Source organism: Symphalangus syndactylus, chromosome 12, assembly GCF_028878055.3.
Source record: "Symphalangus syndactylus isolate Jambi chromosome 12, NHGRI_mSymSyn1-v2.1_pri, whole genome shotgun sequence".
Classification (NCBI taxonomy): Eukaryota; Metazoa; Chordata; class Mammalia; order Primates; family Hylobatidae; genus Symphalangus; species Symphalangus syndactylus.
In genome coordinates this window covers 128,413,186-128,429,385 of record NC_072441.2, presented here as the reverse complement: position 1 = coordinate 128,429,385, position 16,200 = coordinate 128,413,186, and the positions used below count along the sequence as shown (strand labels likewise).

The 16,200-nt window shown below is 40.8% G+C and overlaps 1 protein-coding gene across 8 annotated transcripts in view; it reads right to left on the bottom strand.

Annotated features, from left to right (window-relative positions):
- The window catches only part of AGBL4 (AGBL carboxypeptidase 4), a 1,484,537-nt gene that overhangs the window by 1,118,406 nt on the left and 349,931 nt on the right, over positions 1-16,200 (bottom strand). The window lies entirely within an intron of this gene.

Here is a 16,200-nt window from a genome sequence, read left to right as displayed (position 1 = left end):
CTCATGTTCAGCTAACTAAAAACATAGTTGAGGAGATAAAGCAAGCATCAAAACCAGACTCAGAAATGGCAGGGATGGTGAAATTATCACACCAGCAATTTATTAAAACTACAATTAATATGTTAAGAATGCTAATGGGTGAAGTAGGGACAGATGGGCAATACAGGCAGAGATGAAAACTTAACAAAAAAGAAATTCTAAGGATTTAAACACTGTAACATAAATGAAAAATACTTTTAATGGGCTTATGATAGGCTGGACACAGCTGAGAAAAGAGCTTCTGGGCTTCAGAATATCTCAATAGATAGATACCTCAAAAATGGAAAAGCAAAGGAAAAAATGACAGGAAAAAAAACCAAGAACAGAATATCCAAGACCTGTAATACAACTACAAAAGGTGCAACATACACATAAAGGGAATACTAGAAAAAAGACAGAATGAAACAGAAGAAATATTTGCAAACGTGATGACTAAGAGTTTTCCCAAAGTTAATGTCAGACACAAAACCACAGATCCAGGAAGCTCACAGAACACCAAGCAAGATAAATGCCAGAAAATTAAACATAAGCTTATCATTTTAAAACTAAAGAAAATCAAGGATAAAGAAAAATCCAAAAAGAATACAGAAGAAATAACACCTTATCTAGGGGTAAGTAAAAATAAGAATTACAACCAACTTCTCTTCAGAAACTATGCAAGCAAAAAGAGAATGGAGTAAAATACTGAAAGTGTGGAGAAAAAAAAACTACAATTCTTTTACTCTATGAAATTATCCTTCAAAAGTGGAGGAAAAATACTTTCTCAAATAAAAAATAAGGGAATTTGTAGCCAGTAGACCTGTCTTGAAAGAAGTGTTAAAAGAAATTCTTCCGAGAGAAGAAAACTTATATACCTAAGAAACTCAGAACATAAAGAGCATCAGAGAATAAATAAAGGTAAAATGAAAGCATATTTTTCTCATTTTTCATTGACCTAATTGAAATAATACTACCAAAAATATATATAACCATGTATGCATATCAAATTACACACACTTATGTATGCTTATGTATATGTCAAATGAATGACAACAATCATACAGTGGACAGGAGGGACAAATACAGCAGATATTAATCCAACTGTATCAATGACTACATTGAGTGCCAAGCACTATAAATGGACCTACTAAAAGATAGAGATTGTAACAACGGATAGTAAAACAAGATCCAACTATATGTCATCTATAATAAACCAACTTTAAATATAAAGATACATATAGATTAAAAGTAAATGGATGGAAAAAGATATATAAACATTTAATGCCAATTTCTAAAAATAAGAATAGCTATATTAATTTCAGACAGAGCCAACTTTAGAGCAAGGAAAGTTATCAGGGATAAATGGAGTAATATACAATGATTCAGGTCACTTCTTCAAGAAAACATAACAACCCTTAATGTGTATGTATCTAACAAGAGAGCATCAAACTACATGAGACAGAAATTTATAGATCTGCAAGTAGAAACAGATTGATCCACTATTATGGTTGGAAACTTCAACGCCCCTTTATCAGAAATGGACAGATCCAGCAGGCAGAAAATCAATACGGATATAGTTTTTAGCTCAACAATCAATATAATGGACCATCAATCATTATAATCACCATCAATATAATGGACATCTATAAACTACTTCATCCAACAACAGAAGAATATACATTCTTCTCAAGCTCTAGTAGAAATTAACCAAGATAGACCTCATTTGGAGCCATAAAACATAGCTAAACAAATTTAAAAGAATGGAATTCATATAATGTTTACTCTCTGGCCACAATGGAATGAAACTAAAAATAAGTAACAAAAAGTTACCCAGAAAATCCCCAAATACTTGCAGATTAAACAACATACTTATAAATAACATATAGATAAAAAATATCAAGAGAATATAAGAAATATTTTGAACCTAATAAAAATGAAAGGACAACTCATCAAAATTTGTGGGATGTATCAAAAGCAGGAGTTGGAAGGAAAATCACAGTATTGAAGGCATATATTGCTAAATAAGAATACTCTGAAATCTATCATCTATGTTTTCCTCTTAGTAAAATAGTTGAATCCAAAGAATAAGTTGAATCCAAAGTAAGCAGAAGAGTTTCCTTGCTTTTTTTTTCCCCAAGATGGCTGAATAGAGACATCAGATGCCAATTCTCCCGAGAAAGAAATTCAAAATTACAGGTAAATGGTCATGATCTGAGTGGAAAGCTGAAGGAAGTGAGCCAAGGTCTGTGAGAGTCCACAGGAAAAAAGCTGGGGGCACAGAAAAGGAAGGCAGCAAGAGTATGGCAAAGGCTGACCCCTGAGGAACTTGAAGTCCCACAGAAAGGGTAAGTGAGAGTGTTTCTTTGCTCCCCTCACCCCTGTGACAAACTGCTGACCACCAAATTGCTGGGGAATGCCTCTGCCCTTGCAACCCTGGGAAATGCAGTCAGTAGCAACTTAGAAACTTCCTAGGGACAGAGCACTGAGTGGCCAGCTCATGGAGGTGCATTCACACTCCCCTCAGGCCTAAACTGACGTAGCAGGTGCCATACTGGTTGTGCACCTGTTGTGGGCCATTGCTCTTCCTGGGGATCCTCAGCCATTGTGTCACCATATCACCAGATCCCCTGCAAATATACCACAGACTCTTCTCTGACTTTGGCAACTACAGGGAACCAGTGGGACCTTGGAAAGCTGCAGGACCCCTTCAGCATGGGCTGCCCCGAGGAGATGGAGGAGCACAGCTCACCTAAGTGCACCTTGATACAAAGGAAATGTGAATGCAGTCCCTATCTGTGAAGCGGGTGGTACTAGTGGCCAGAAACAGATATGGAGGAGTAAACCCCACTCCCCCTATTCACTATTGTGGATGTAGTGGAGGCTTTCTCTGCTGGGGGCTGACATGAGTGCCCTTGGAAACAGCATTTCCAGCACTATTCATGGTAGCTGCACCCCACTGAAAGGGTACCTGTGCCACCTGGGCTTGCAGACAGGGCATGGCCCATCTGCCCTCCGTACACAGAGCAGTAGCATCCTAGCAACACAGCATAGACAAGCCACAGAATTGTCTGCTCTGGAATGGGAGAAAAGGATCTGCCCTGAGACCATTTTTGTGGTAGCAGCCAGAGAGGTTTATTTCAGAAATCTGAGTTGCACTGTGGCTGGGAGATAAAGCACAAGTCCATTAACTGAAGATCATAAACCTTGCAACAAAGGCATGATAGGGAAATGGATTGTGTTCCTGCCTGCCCAGGACAAGGAACTGGTGCAGCGCCCCCCCAACCCTCTCCCCAAGACCTCAGCACATCCCAACACAAATTTCCCCTGCCAACCCCATCAAAGAGGGTCCTTTCATTGGTTATCAGGCTGTGAAAGAGGGAGCTAGCGCCTACTCTTAAGCACCACCTACTGGACTGAAGACTTAACTGCCCCACCATATAAGAAATCTGCTATCAGAAGGGCATAGGGCTAATGTAAGAGAGATGATTCCTGAGACCTCCGCATTTCCAATCTTGCAGAAGATGGTGTGTTTGGCTCATATGCCAAATACATTACTACAACAAGCAGCATTTGAGAAAGCCACCACACAAAAGCTACCCATAACACCAAGGAACCTATTCACAGCCTTGGCCCCTGAAAGCATCCAGAAACAAAGCCAAAGAAACATATGCAAGATACACTGCAGTCACACTCTCAAAGTACAAATTAAAAAAAAAGAAATCCCACTCAAACAACAGCAAATTCAAAATAAGAAGTGACAGCTTCTTGAGACAAGAAGGAATTAGTGCAAGAACTCTGGCAGTACAAAAAGACAAAGTTTTTGACACCACCAAAGGATTGCACTAGCTCTCTACAATGGATCCTGACCAAAATTAAAATTCTAAAATGATGAGTAAAGAATTCAAAATATATATTGTAAGAAAGCTCAATGAGTGCCAAGAGAAAGTTAAAAATCAACACAAAGAAACTAGAAAAAAAAATTCAGGACGTGAAAGACAAAATATAATAAAAAAAAAGAACTTCTAGAAATGACAAATTCACTGAATTAATTTCAAAATATAGTTGAGAGCTTTAGCAATAGGCTAGACCAAGCATAAGAAAGAATTTCAGAGCTTGAAGGCCAGTCTTTCTAATTAGCCCAATCAGTCAAAAACAAAGCAAAAAAAAAATTTATTTAACGAACAAAGCCTTCAAGAAACATAAGATTATGGAAAATTACCAAACCTATGATGTACAGGCATTTCAGAGACAGAAGGAAAAAAGAGTAGGCAACTTGGCAAACATATTTGAGGAAATAATTCAAGAAAATTTCCCTGCTCTTGCTGTAGAGGTAGACATCCAAATACAAGAAATATAGAAAACACCTGAAAGCTATTATACAAGAAGAACATCATCTTGCTTTTCCCACAGATCCTTGCAACCCATGAATCAGGAAGTCCCTCATTACCCCAAGCACATAGCTGTGCAGATTTACAGGGACTGCTCGGGTAGGTGGCTGCTCAAGCAGGCACTGAGACACAGGAGTTTTTGCATTGTCTGGTTCTGGAAACTCCAGTGAGGCACAGCAGGCTGGAGACTGCCTAAGAAGACTGAGTACTGGCAATGGGGAGGGATGGCCACCATCACTAGGGCTCCAGTTGGTCGTTTTCCCCTGCCGCCAGTGCCAGCAAGACTGGGCAATTTGGACCAGGAGCAATTCCCCACAGCGCAGCACAGCAGCTGGGACAGTTCAAGGCCAGACAGCGGGACCCAGATCCACTCTTAACCAGGCAGAACCCCTCTGTGAGAATTTCAGCATCCCCAACCAGGGGTTTATAAACAGAACTCTGATATCCCTGAGAGAAGCTCTTAGGAAGAGGGGCAGCTGCAGTATTGTCAATGAGTGGTCTTAGTCTTTTCTAACTGCTAGATCTGGGGAGTCAGGGCAGCCCAAGGATTCTCCCAGCTGCAGCACACCCGCTTTGCCAAGGGGCAGCCAGACCCCTTATTTAAGTGGGTCCCTGATCCCACTCCTCCTGACTGGGTGAGACGTCCCAACAAGAGTCTCCAGAAATTTCATCCAGGAGCATTCCAGCCAGCATCAGGTCAGTGACCCTCTGAGACAGAGCTCCTACAGTAAGGAACAGGCTGACATATTTGCTGTTCTGCAGCCTCCACTAGTGATAACTCTAGAGGCAGGAGGGACCCAAGTGAATAGGGTCTGGAGTGGACCTCAAGCAAAACGCAGCAACCCTAAGGAAGAGGGGTCTGATTGCTAAAAGAAAAACAAGCGGAAAGAAACAACAACAATATAAATGAAAAACACCCTATAAAACCACATCCAAGGTCAGCACCTCAAAGATCAAAGGTAGATAAACCCATGAAGATGAGAAAGAATCAACACAAAAATGCTGAAAACTCAAAAAGCCAGAGTGCCTCTTCTCCTCCAAATGATCACAACACGTCTCCAGCAAGGGCACAGAACTGTGCTAAGGCTGAGATGGATGAATTGGAAGAAGTAGGCTTCAGAAGATAGGTAATAACAAACTTTACTAGCTAAAGGATTATGTTCTAACTCATTGCAAAGAAATGAAGAAGCATGACAAAACATTACAGGAACTGTTAACTAAAAAATAAAACAGCTTAGAGATGAATATAACTGACCTGATGGAGCTGAAAAACACAACATGAGAAGTTCACAATTTAAACACAAGTATCAATAGCCAAATAGACCAAGCAGAAGAAAGGATATAAGAGCTTGAAGACTGTCTTGCTGAATTATGGCAGGTAGATGAGATTAGAGAAAAAAGAATGAAAAGTAACAAACAAAACCTCCGAGAACTATGGGATTATATAAAAAGACTGAACGTATGACTGATAGAGGTATCTGAAAGAGACCAGGAGAATGGAACCAAGTTCAAAAACACATTCAGGATATCATCTAGGAGAACTTCCCCAACCTAGCAAGACAGTCCACTGTTCAAATTAAGGAAATACAGAGAACCCCAGTAAAGTACTCCCTGAGAAGACCAATCCCAAGACACATAATCATCACATTCTCCAAGATCAAAAAGAAAGAAAACATTTTAAGGGTGGCCAGAGAGAAAGGCCAGGTCACCTATAAAGGGAAATCCAACAGACTAACAGCAGACCTCTTAGTGGAAACCCTACAAGCCAGAAGAGATCAGGGGCCAATATTCAACATTCTTAAAGAAAAAAATTTCCAAGAGCAGGTTGTCCAATTTCCACGTAGTTCAGTGGTTTTGAGTGAGTTTCTTAATCCTGAGTTCTAGTTTGATTGCACTGTGGTCTGAGAGACAGTTTGTTATAATTTATGTTCTTTTTCATTTGCTGAGGAGTGCTTTCTTTCCAACTATGTGGTCAATTTTGGAATAGGTGTGGTGTGGTGCTGAGAAGAATGTATACTCTGTTGATTTGGGGTGGAGAGTTCTGTAGATGTCTATTAGGTCCTCTTGGTGCAGAGCTGAATTCAATTCCTGGATATCCTTGTTAACTTTCTGTCTCGCTGATCTGTCTAATGTTGACAGTGGGGTGTTAAAGTCTCCATTATTACTGTGTGGGTGTCTAAGTCTCTTTGTAGGTCTCTAAGTACTTGCTTTATGAATCTGGGTGCTCCTGTTGGGAGCATATATATTTAGGATAGTTAGCTCTTCTTGTTGAATAGATCCCATTACCATTATGTAATGGCCTTCTTTCTCTCTTTTGACCTTTGTTAGTTTAAAGTCTGTTTTATCAGAGACTAGGATTGCAACCCCTGCTTTTTTTTGTTTTCCATTTGCTTGGTAGATCTTTCTCCATCCCTTTATTTTGAGCCTATTTGTGTCTCTGCACGTGAGATGGGTTTCCTGAATACAGCACACTGATGGATCTGGACTCTTTATCCAATTTGCCGGTCTGTGTCTCCTAATTGGAGCATTTAGCCCATTTACATTTAGGGTTAATATTGTTATGTGTGAATTTGATCCTGTCATGATGATGTTAGCTGGTAATTTTGCTTGTTAGTTGACGCGGTTTCTTCCTAGCATCAATAGTCTTTACAATTTGGCACGTTTTTTGTTTTTTTTTTTTTATTATACTTTAGGGTTTTAGGGTACATGTGCACAATGTGCAGGTTTGTTACATATGTATCCATGTGCCATGTTGATTTCCTGCACCCATTAACTCGTCATTTAGCATTAGGTGTATCTCCTAATGCTGTCCCTCCCCCCTCCCCCCACCCCACAACAGTCCCCGGAGCGTGATGTTCCCCTTCCTGTGTCCATGAGTTCTCATTGTTCAATTCCCACCTATGAGTGAGAACATGCGGTGTTTGGTTTTTTGTCCTTGCGATAGCTTACTGACAATGATGGTTTCCAGTTTCATCCATGTCCCTACAAAGGACACGAACTCATCATTTTTTATGGCTGCATAGTATTCCATGGTGTATATGTGCCACATTTTCTTAATCCAGTCTATCGTTGTTGGACATTTGGGTTGGTTCCAACTCTTTGCTATTGTGAATAGTGCCGCAATAAACATACGTGTGCATGTGTCTTTATAGCAGCATGATTTATAGTCCTTTGGGTATATACCCAGTAATGGGATGGCTGGGTCAAATGGTATTTCTAGTTCGAGATCCCTGAGGAATCGCCACACTGACTTCCACAATGGTTGAACTAGTTTACAGTCCCACCAACAGTGTAAAAGTGTTCCTATTTCTCCACATCCTCTCCAGCACCTGTTGTTTCCTGATTTTTTAATGATGGCCATTCTAACTGGTGTGAGATGGTATCTCACTGTGGTTTTGATTTGCATTTCTCTGATGGCCAGTGATGAGGAGCATTTCTTCATGTGTTTTTTGGCTGCATAAATGTCTTCTTTTGAGAAGTGTCTGTTCATGTCCTCTGCCCACTTTTTGATAGGGTTGTTTGTTTTTTTCTTGTAAATTTGTTTGAGTTCATTGTAGATTCTGGATATTAGCCCTTTGTCAGATGAGTAGGTTGCAAAAATTTTCTCCCATTGTGTAGGTTGCCTGTTCACTCTGATGATAGTTTCTTTTGCTGTGCAGCAGCTCTTTAGTTTAATGAGATCCCATTTGTCGATTTTGGCTTGTGTTGCCATTGCTTTTGGTGTTTTAGACATGAAGTCCTTGCCCACGCCTATGTCCTGAATGGTATTGCCTAGGTTTTCTTGTAGGACTTTAATGGTTTTAGGTCTAACATATAAGTCTTTAATCCATCTTGAATTAATTTTTGTATAAGGTGTAAGGAAGGGATCCAGTTGCAGCTTTCTACATATGGCTAGCCAGTTTTCCCAGCACCATTTATTAAATAGGGAATCCTTTCCCCATTTCTTGTTTTTGTCAGGTTTGTCAAAGATCAGATAGTTGTAGCTATGCGGCATCATTTCTGAGGGCTCTGTTCTGTTCCATTGATCTATGTCTCTGTTGTGGTACCAGTACCATGCTGTTTTGGTTACTGTAGCCTTGTAGTATAGTTTAAAGTCAGGTAGCGTGATGCCTCCAGCTTTGTTCTTTTGGCTTAGGATTGACTTGGCGATGCGGGCTCTTTTTTGGTTCCATATGAACTTTAAAGTAGTTTTTTCCAATTCTGTGAAGAAAGTCATTGGTAGCTTGATGGGGATGGCATTGAATCTATAAATTACCTTGGGCAGTATGGCCATTTTCACGATATTGATTCTTCCAACCCATGAGCATGGAATGTTCTTCCATTTGTTTGTATCCTCTTTTATTTCATTGAGCAGTGGTTTGTAGTTCTCCTTGAAGAGGTCCTTCACATCCCTTGTAAGTTGGATTCCTAGGTATTTTATTCTCTTTGAAGCAATTGTGAATGGGAGTTCACTCATGATTTGGCTCTCTGTTTGTCTGTTATTGGTGTACAAGAATGCTTGTGATTTTTGTACATTAATTTTGTATCCTGAGACTTTGCTGAAGTTGCTAATCAGCTTAAGGAGATTTTGGGCTGAGACAATGGGGTTTTCTAGATATACAATCATGTCATCTGCAAAGAGGGACAATTTGACTTCCTCTTTTCCTAATTGAATACCCTTTATTTCCTTCTCCTGCCTGATTGCTCTGGCCAGAACTTCCAGCACTATGTTGAATAGGAGCGGTGAGAGAGGGCATCCCTGTCTTGTGCCAGTTTTCAGAGGGAATGCTTCCAGTTTTTGCCCATTCAGTATGATATTGGCTGTGGGTTTGTTGTAGATAGCTCTTATTATTTTGAGATACGTCCCATCAATACCTAATTTATTGAGAGTTTTTAGCATGAAGGGTTGTTGAATTTTGTCAAAGGCCTTTTCTGCATCTATTGAGATAATCATGTGGTTTTTGTCTTTGGTTCTGTTTATATGCTGGATTACATTTATTGATTTGCGTATGTTGAACCAGCCTTGCATCCCAGGGATGAAGCCCACTTGATCATGGTGGATAAGCTTTTTGATGTGCTGCTGGATTCGGTTTGCCAGTATTTTATTGAGGATTTTTGCATCAATGTTCATCAAGGATATTGGTCTGAAATTCTCTTTTTTGGTTATGTCTCTGCCAGGTTTTGGTATCAGGACGATGCTGGCTTCATAAAATGTGTTAGGGAGGATTCCCTCTTTTTCTATCGATTGGAATAGTTTCAGAAGGAATGGTACCAGTTCCTCCTTGTACCTCTGGTAGAATTCAGCTGTGAATCCATCAGGTCCTGGACTCTTTTTGGTTGGTAAGCTATTGATTATTGCCACAATTTCAGAACCTGTTATTGGTCTATTCAGAGATTCAACTTCTTCCTGGTTTAGTCTTGGGAGGGTGTATTTGTCGAGGAATTTATCCATTTCTTCTAGATTTTCTAGTTTATTTGCATAGAGGTGTTTGTAGTATTCTCTGATGGTAGATTGTATTTCTGTGGGATCGGTGGTGATATCCCCTTTTTCGTTTTTTATTGCATCTATTTGATTCTTCTCTCTTTTCTTCTTTATTAGTCTTGCTAGCGGTCCATCAATTTTGTTGATCTTTTCAAAAAACCAGCTCCTGGATTCATTAATTTTTTGAAGGGTTTTTTGTGTCTCTATTTCCTTCAGTTCTGCTCTGATTTTAGTTATTTCTAGCCTTCTACTAGCTTTTGAATGTGTTTGCTCTTGCTTTTCTAGTTCTTTTAATTGTGATGTTAGGGTGTCAATTTTGGATCTTTCCTGCTTTCTCTTGTGGGCATTTAGTGCTATAAATTTCCCTCTACACACTGCTTTGAACGTGTCCCAGAGATTCTGGTATGTTGTGTCTTTGTTCTCGTTGGTTTCAAAGAACATCTTTATTTCTGCCTTCATTTCATTATGTACCCAATAGTCATTCAGGAGCAGGTTGTTCAGTTTCCATGTAGTTGAGCGGTTTTGACTGAGTTTCTTAATCATGAGTTCTAGTTTGATTGCACTGTGGTCTGAGAGACAGTTTGTTATAATCTCTGTTCTTTTACATTTGCTGAGAAGAGCTTTACTTCCAACTATGTGGTCAATTTTGGAATAGGTGTGGTGTGGTGCTGAAAAAAATGTATATTCTGTTGATTTGGGGTGGAGAGTTCTGTAGATGTCTATTAGGTCCACTTTATGTAGAGCTGAGTTCAATTCCTGGATATCCTTGTTAACTTTCTGTCTCGTTGATCTGTCTAATGCTGACAGTGGGGTGTTAAAATCTCCCATTATTATTGTGTGGGAGTTTAAGTCCCTTTGTAGGTCACTGAGGACTTGCTTTATGAATCTGGGTGCTCCTGTGTTGGGTGCATATATATTTAGGATAGTTAGCTCTTCTTGTTGAATTGATCCCTTTACCATTATGTAATGGCCTTCTTTGTCTCTTTTGATCTTTGTTGGTTTAAAGTCTATTTTATCAGAGACTAGGATTGCAACGCCTGCCTTTTTTTGTTTTCCAGTTGCTTGATAGATCTTCCTCCATCCCTTTATTTTGAGTCTATGTGTGTCTCTGCACGTGAGATGGGTTTCCTGAATACAGCACACTGATGGGTCCTGACTCCTTATCCAGTTTGCCAGTCTGTGTCTTTTGATTGGAGCATTTAGCCCATTTACATTTAACGTGAATATTGTTATGTGTGAATCTGATCCTGTCATTATGATGTTAGTTGGTTATTTTGCTCGTTAGTTGCTATAGTTTCTTCCTAGCCTTGACGGTCTTTACAATTTGGCATGTTTTTGCAGGGGCTGGTACCGGTTGTTCCTTTCCATGTTTAGTGCTTCCTTCAGGAGCTCTTTTAGGGCAGGCCTGGTGGTGACAAAATCACTCAGCGTTTGCTTGTCTGTAAAGTATTTTATTTCTCCTTCACTTATGAAGCTTAGTTTGGCGGGATAGGAAATTCTGGGTTGAAAATTCTTTTCTTTAAGAATGTTGAATATCGGCCCCCACTCTCTTCTGGCTTGTAGAGTTTCTGCCGAGAGATCAGCTGTTAGTCTGATGGGCTTCCCTTTGTGGGTAACCCGACCTTTCTCTCTGGCTGCCCTTAACATTTTTTCCTTCATTTCAACTTTGGTGAATCTGACAATTATGTGTCTTGGAGTTGCCCTTCTCGAGGAGTATCTTTGTGGCGTTCTCTGTATTTCCTGAATCTGAATGCTGGCCTGCCTTGCTAGATTGGGGAAGTTCTCCTGGATAATATCTTGCAGAGTGTTTTCCAACTTGGTTCCATTCTCCCCATCATTTTCAGGTACACCAATCAGACGTAGGTTTGGTCTTTTCACATAGTCCCAAATTTCTTGGAGGCTTTGTTCATTTCTTTTTATTCTTTTTTCTCTAAACTTCCCTTCTCTCTTCATTTCATTCATTTCATCTTCTATCAGCGATACCCTTTCTTCCAGTTGATCGCATCTGCTACTGAGGCTTCTGCATTCTTCGCGTAGTTCTCGAAACTTGGCTTTCAGCTCCATCATCTCCTTGAAGCCCTTCTCTCCATTGGTTATTCTAGTTATCCATTCTTCTAATTTTTTTTCAAAGTTTTTAACTTCTTTGCTATTGTTTTGAATTTCCTCTCGTAGCTCAGAGTAGTTTGATCGTCTGAAGCCTTCTTCTCTCAACTCATCAAAGTCATCCTCCATCCAGCTTTGTTCCGTTGCTGGTGAGGAACTGCGTTCCTTTTGAGGAGGAGAGGTGCTCTGTTTTTTAGAGTTTCCAGTTTTTTTGGTCTGTTTTTTCCCCATCTTTGTGGTTTTGTCTACTTTTTGTCTTCGATGATGGTGATGTACAGATGGGTTTTTGGTGTGGATGTCCTTTCTGTTTGTTAATTTTCCTTCTACCAGACAAGACCCTCAGCTGCAGGTCTGTTGGAGTTTACTAGAGGTCCACTCCAGACCCTGTTTGGCTGGGTGTCAGCACCGGTGGCTGCAGAACAGCGGATTTTCGTGAGACCACAAATTCAGCTGTCTGATAGTTCCTCTGAAAGTTTTGTCTCAGAGGAGTACCCAGTTGAATGAGGTGTCAGTCTGTCCCTACTGGGGGGGTGCCTCCCAGTTAGGCTGCTCAGGGGTGAGGGACCCACTTTAGGAGGCAGTCTGTCCGTTCTCAGATCTCCAGCTGCATGCTGGGAGAACCACTACTCTCTTCAAAGCTGTCAGTCAGACAGGGACATTTAAGGCTGTGGAGGTTCTCGCTGAGTTTTTGGTTGTCTGTGCCCTGCCCCCAGAGGTGGAGTCTACAGAGGCAGGCAGGCCTCCTTGAGCTGTGGTGGGCTCCACCCAGTTCGAGCTTCCTGGCTGCTTTGTTTACCTAAGCAAGCCTGGGCAATGGCGGGTGCCCCTCCCCCAGCCTCTTTGCCGCCTTGCAGCGTGATCTCAGACTGCTGTGCTAGCAATCAGCAAGACTCTGTGGGCATAGGACCCTCCGAGCCAGGTGCGGGACACAATCTCCTAGTGTGCCGTTTTCCAGGCCCGTTGGAAGAGCGCAGTATTAGGACGGGACTGACCCGATATTCCAGGTGCCCTCTGTTTCCCCTTTCTTTGACTAGGAAAGGGAACTCCCTGACCCCTTGCACTTCCCGAGTGAGGCAATGCCTCGCCCTGCTTCGGCTCGCGCACAGTGCGCTTCACCGACTGTCCTGAACCCACTGTTAGGGACTCCCTAGTGAGATGAAACCGGTACCTCAAGCAGAAATGCAGAAATCACCTGTCTTCTGTGTCGCTGGGGCTGGGAGCTGGAGACCAGAGCTGTTCCTATTCCCAATTTGGCACGTTTTTGCAGTGGCTGGTACTGGTTGTTCCTTTCTATGTTTAGTGCTTTCAGGAGCTCTTGTTGGGCAGGCCTGGTGGTGACAAAATCTCTCAGCATGTGCTTGTCTGTAAAGGATTTTATTTCTCCTTCACTATTATGAAGCTTAGTTTGGCTGGATATGAAATTCTCGGTTGAATTTTCTTTAAGAATGTTGATTATTGGCCCCCACTCTCTTCTGGCTTGTAGAGTTTCTGCCGAGAGATCAGCTGTTAGTCTGATGGGCTTCCCTTTGTGGGTAACCCAACCTTTCTCGCTGGCTGCCCTTAACATTTTTTCCTTCATGTCAACTTTGGTGAATCTGACAATTATGTATCTTGGAGTTGCTATTCTCGAGGAGTATCATTGTGGCGTTCTCTGTATTTTCTGAATTTGAAGGCAGAAATAAAGATGTTCTTTGAAATCAATGAGAACAAAGACACAACATACCAGAATCTCTGGGACACATTTAAAGCAGTGTGTAGAGGGAAATTTATACCACTAAATGCCTACAAGAGAAAGCAGGAAAGATCTAAAATTGACACCCTAACATTAAAATTTAAAGAATTAGAGAAGCAAGAGCAAACACATTCAAAAGCTAGCAGAAGGCAAGAAATAACTAAGATCAGAGCAGAACTGAAGGAGATAGAGACCCAAAATCCCGTCAAAAACCAATGAATCCAGGAAATGGTTTTTTGAAAAGATCAACAAAAGTGATAGACGGCTAGCAAGACTAACAAAGAAAAGAGAGAAGAATCAAATAGATGCAATAAAAAATGATAAAGGGGGGGCTGGGCGCGGTGGCTCATGCCTGTAATCCCAGCACTTTGGGAAGCCCAGGTGGGCGGATCATGAGGTCAGGAGTTCAAGACCAGCCTGACCAACCTGGTGAAACCCCGTCTCTACTAAAAATACAAAAATTAGCTGGGCATGGTGGCATTTGCCTGTAATCCCAGCTACTTGGGAGGCTAAGGCAGGAGAACTGCTTGAACCTGGGAGGCGGAGGTTGCAGTGAGCTGAGATCACGCCACTGCACTCCAGCCTGGGCGACAGAGTGAGACTCCGTCTCAAAAAAAAAAAAAAATGATAAAGGGGATAGCACCACCAATCCAACAGAAATACAAATTACCATCAGAGAATACCATAAACACCTCTATGCAAATAAACTAGAAAATCTAGAAGAAATGGATAAATTCCTCAACACATACACTCTCCCAAGACTAAACCAGGAAGAAGTAGAATCTTTGAATAGAACAATAACAGGCTCCAAAATTGACGCAATAATTAATAGCTTACCAACCAAAAAAAGTCCAGCACCAGACGGATTCACAACCGAATTCTACCAGAGGTACAAGGAGGAGTTGGTACCATTCCTTCTGAAACTATTCCAATCAATAGAAAAAGAGGGAATCCTCCCTAACTCATTTTATGAGGCCAGCATCATCCTGATACCAAAGCCGGGCAGAGACACAACAAAAAACAGAATTTCAGACCAATATCCCTGATGAACATTTGCAAAAATCCTCAATAAAATACAGGCAAACCGAATCCAGCAGCACATCAAAAGGCATATCCACCATGATCAAGTGGGCTTCATCCCTGGGATGCAAGGCTAATTCAACATATGCAAATCAATAAATGTAATCCAGCATATAAACAGAACCAAAGACAAAAACCACATGATTATCTCAATAGATGCAGAAAAGCCCTTTGACAAAATCCAACAGCCCTTCATGCTAAAAAGTATCAATAAATTCGGTATTGATGGGATGTATCTCAAAATAATAAGAGCTAATTATGACAAACCCACAGCCAATATCATACTGAATGAGCAAAAACTGGAAGCATTCCCTTTGAAAACTGGCACAAGACAGGGATGCCCTCTCTCACCCCTCCTCTTCAACATAGTGTTGGAAGTTCTGGCCAGGGCAATCAGAGAGGAGAAAGAAATAAAGGGTATTCAATTAGGAAAAGAGGAAGTCAAATTGTCCTTGTTTGCAGATAACATGATTGTATATCTAGAAAACCCCATCGTCCCAGCCCAAAATCTCTTTAAGCTGATAAGCAACTTCAGCAAAGTCTCAGGATACAAAATCAATGTGCAAAAATCACAAGCATTCTTATACACCAATAACAGACAAACAGAGAGCCAAATCATGAGTGAACTCCCATTCATGATTGCTTCAGAGAGAATAAAATACCTAGGAATACAATTTAAAAGGGATGTGAAGGACCTCTTCAAGGAGAACTACAAACCACTGCTCAACAAAATAAAAGAGGACTCAAACAAATGTAAGAACATTCTATGCTCATGGATAGGAAGAATCAATATCATGACAATGGCCATACTGCCCAAGGTAATCTATAGATTCAATGCCATCCCTATCAAGCTACCAATGACTTTCTTCACAGAATTGGAAAAAACTACTTCAAAGTTCATATGGAACCAAAAAAGAGCTCACATTGCCAAATCAATCCTAAGCCAAAATAACAAAGCTGGAAGCATCACGCTACCTGACTTCAAACTATACTACAAGGCCACAGAAACCAAAACAGCATTGTACTGGTACCAAAACAGAGATATAGACCAACGGAACAGAACAGAGCCCTCAGAAATAATACCACACATCTACAGCTATCTGATCTTTGACAAACCTGACAAAGACAAGAAATGGGGAAAAGATTCCCTATTTAACAAATGGTGCTGGGAAAACTGGGTAGCAATATGTAGAAAGCTGAAATTGGATCCCTTCCTTACACCTTATACAAAAATTAATTCAAGATGGATTAAAGACTTAAATGTTAGACCTAAAACCATAAAAACCCTAGAAAAAAACCTAGGCAATAACATTAAGGACATAGGCATGGGCAAGGGCTTCATGTCTAAAACACCAAAAGCAATGGCAACGAAAGCCAAAATTGACAAATGGGATCTAATTAAACTAAAGAGCTTCTGT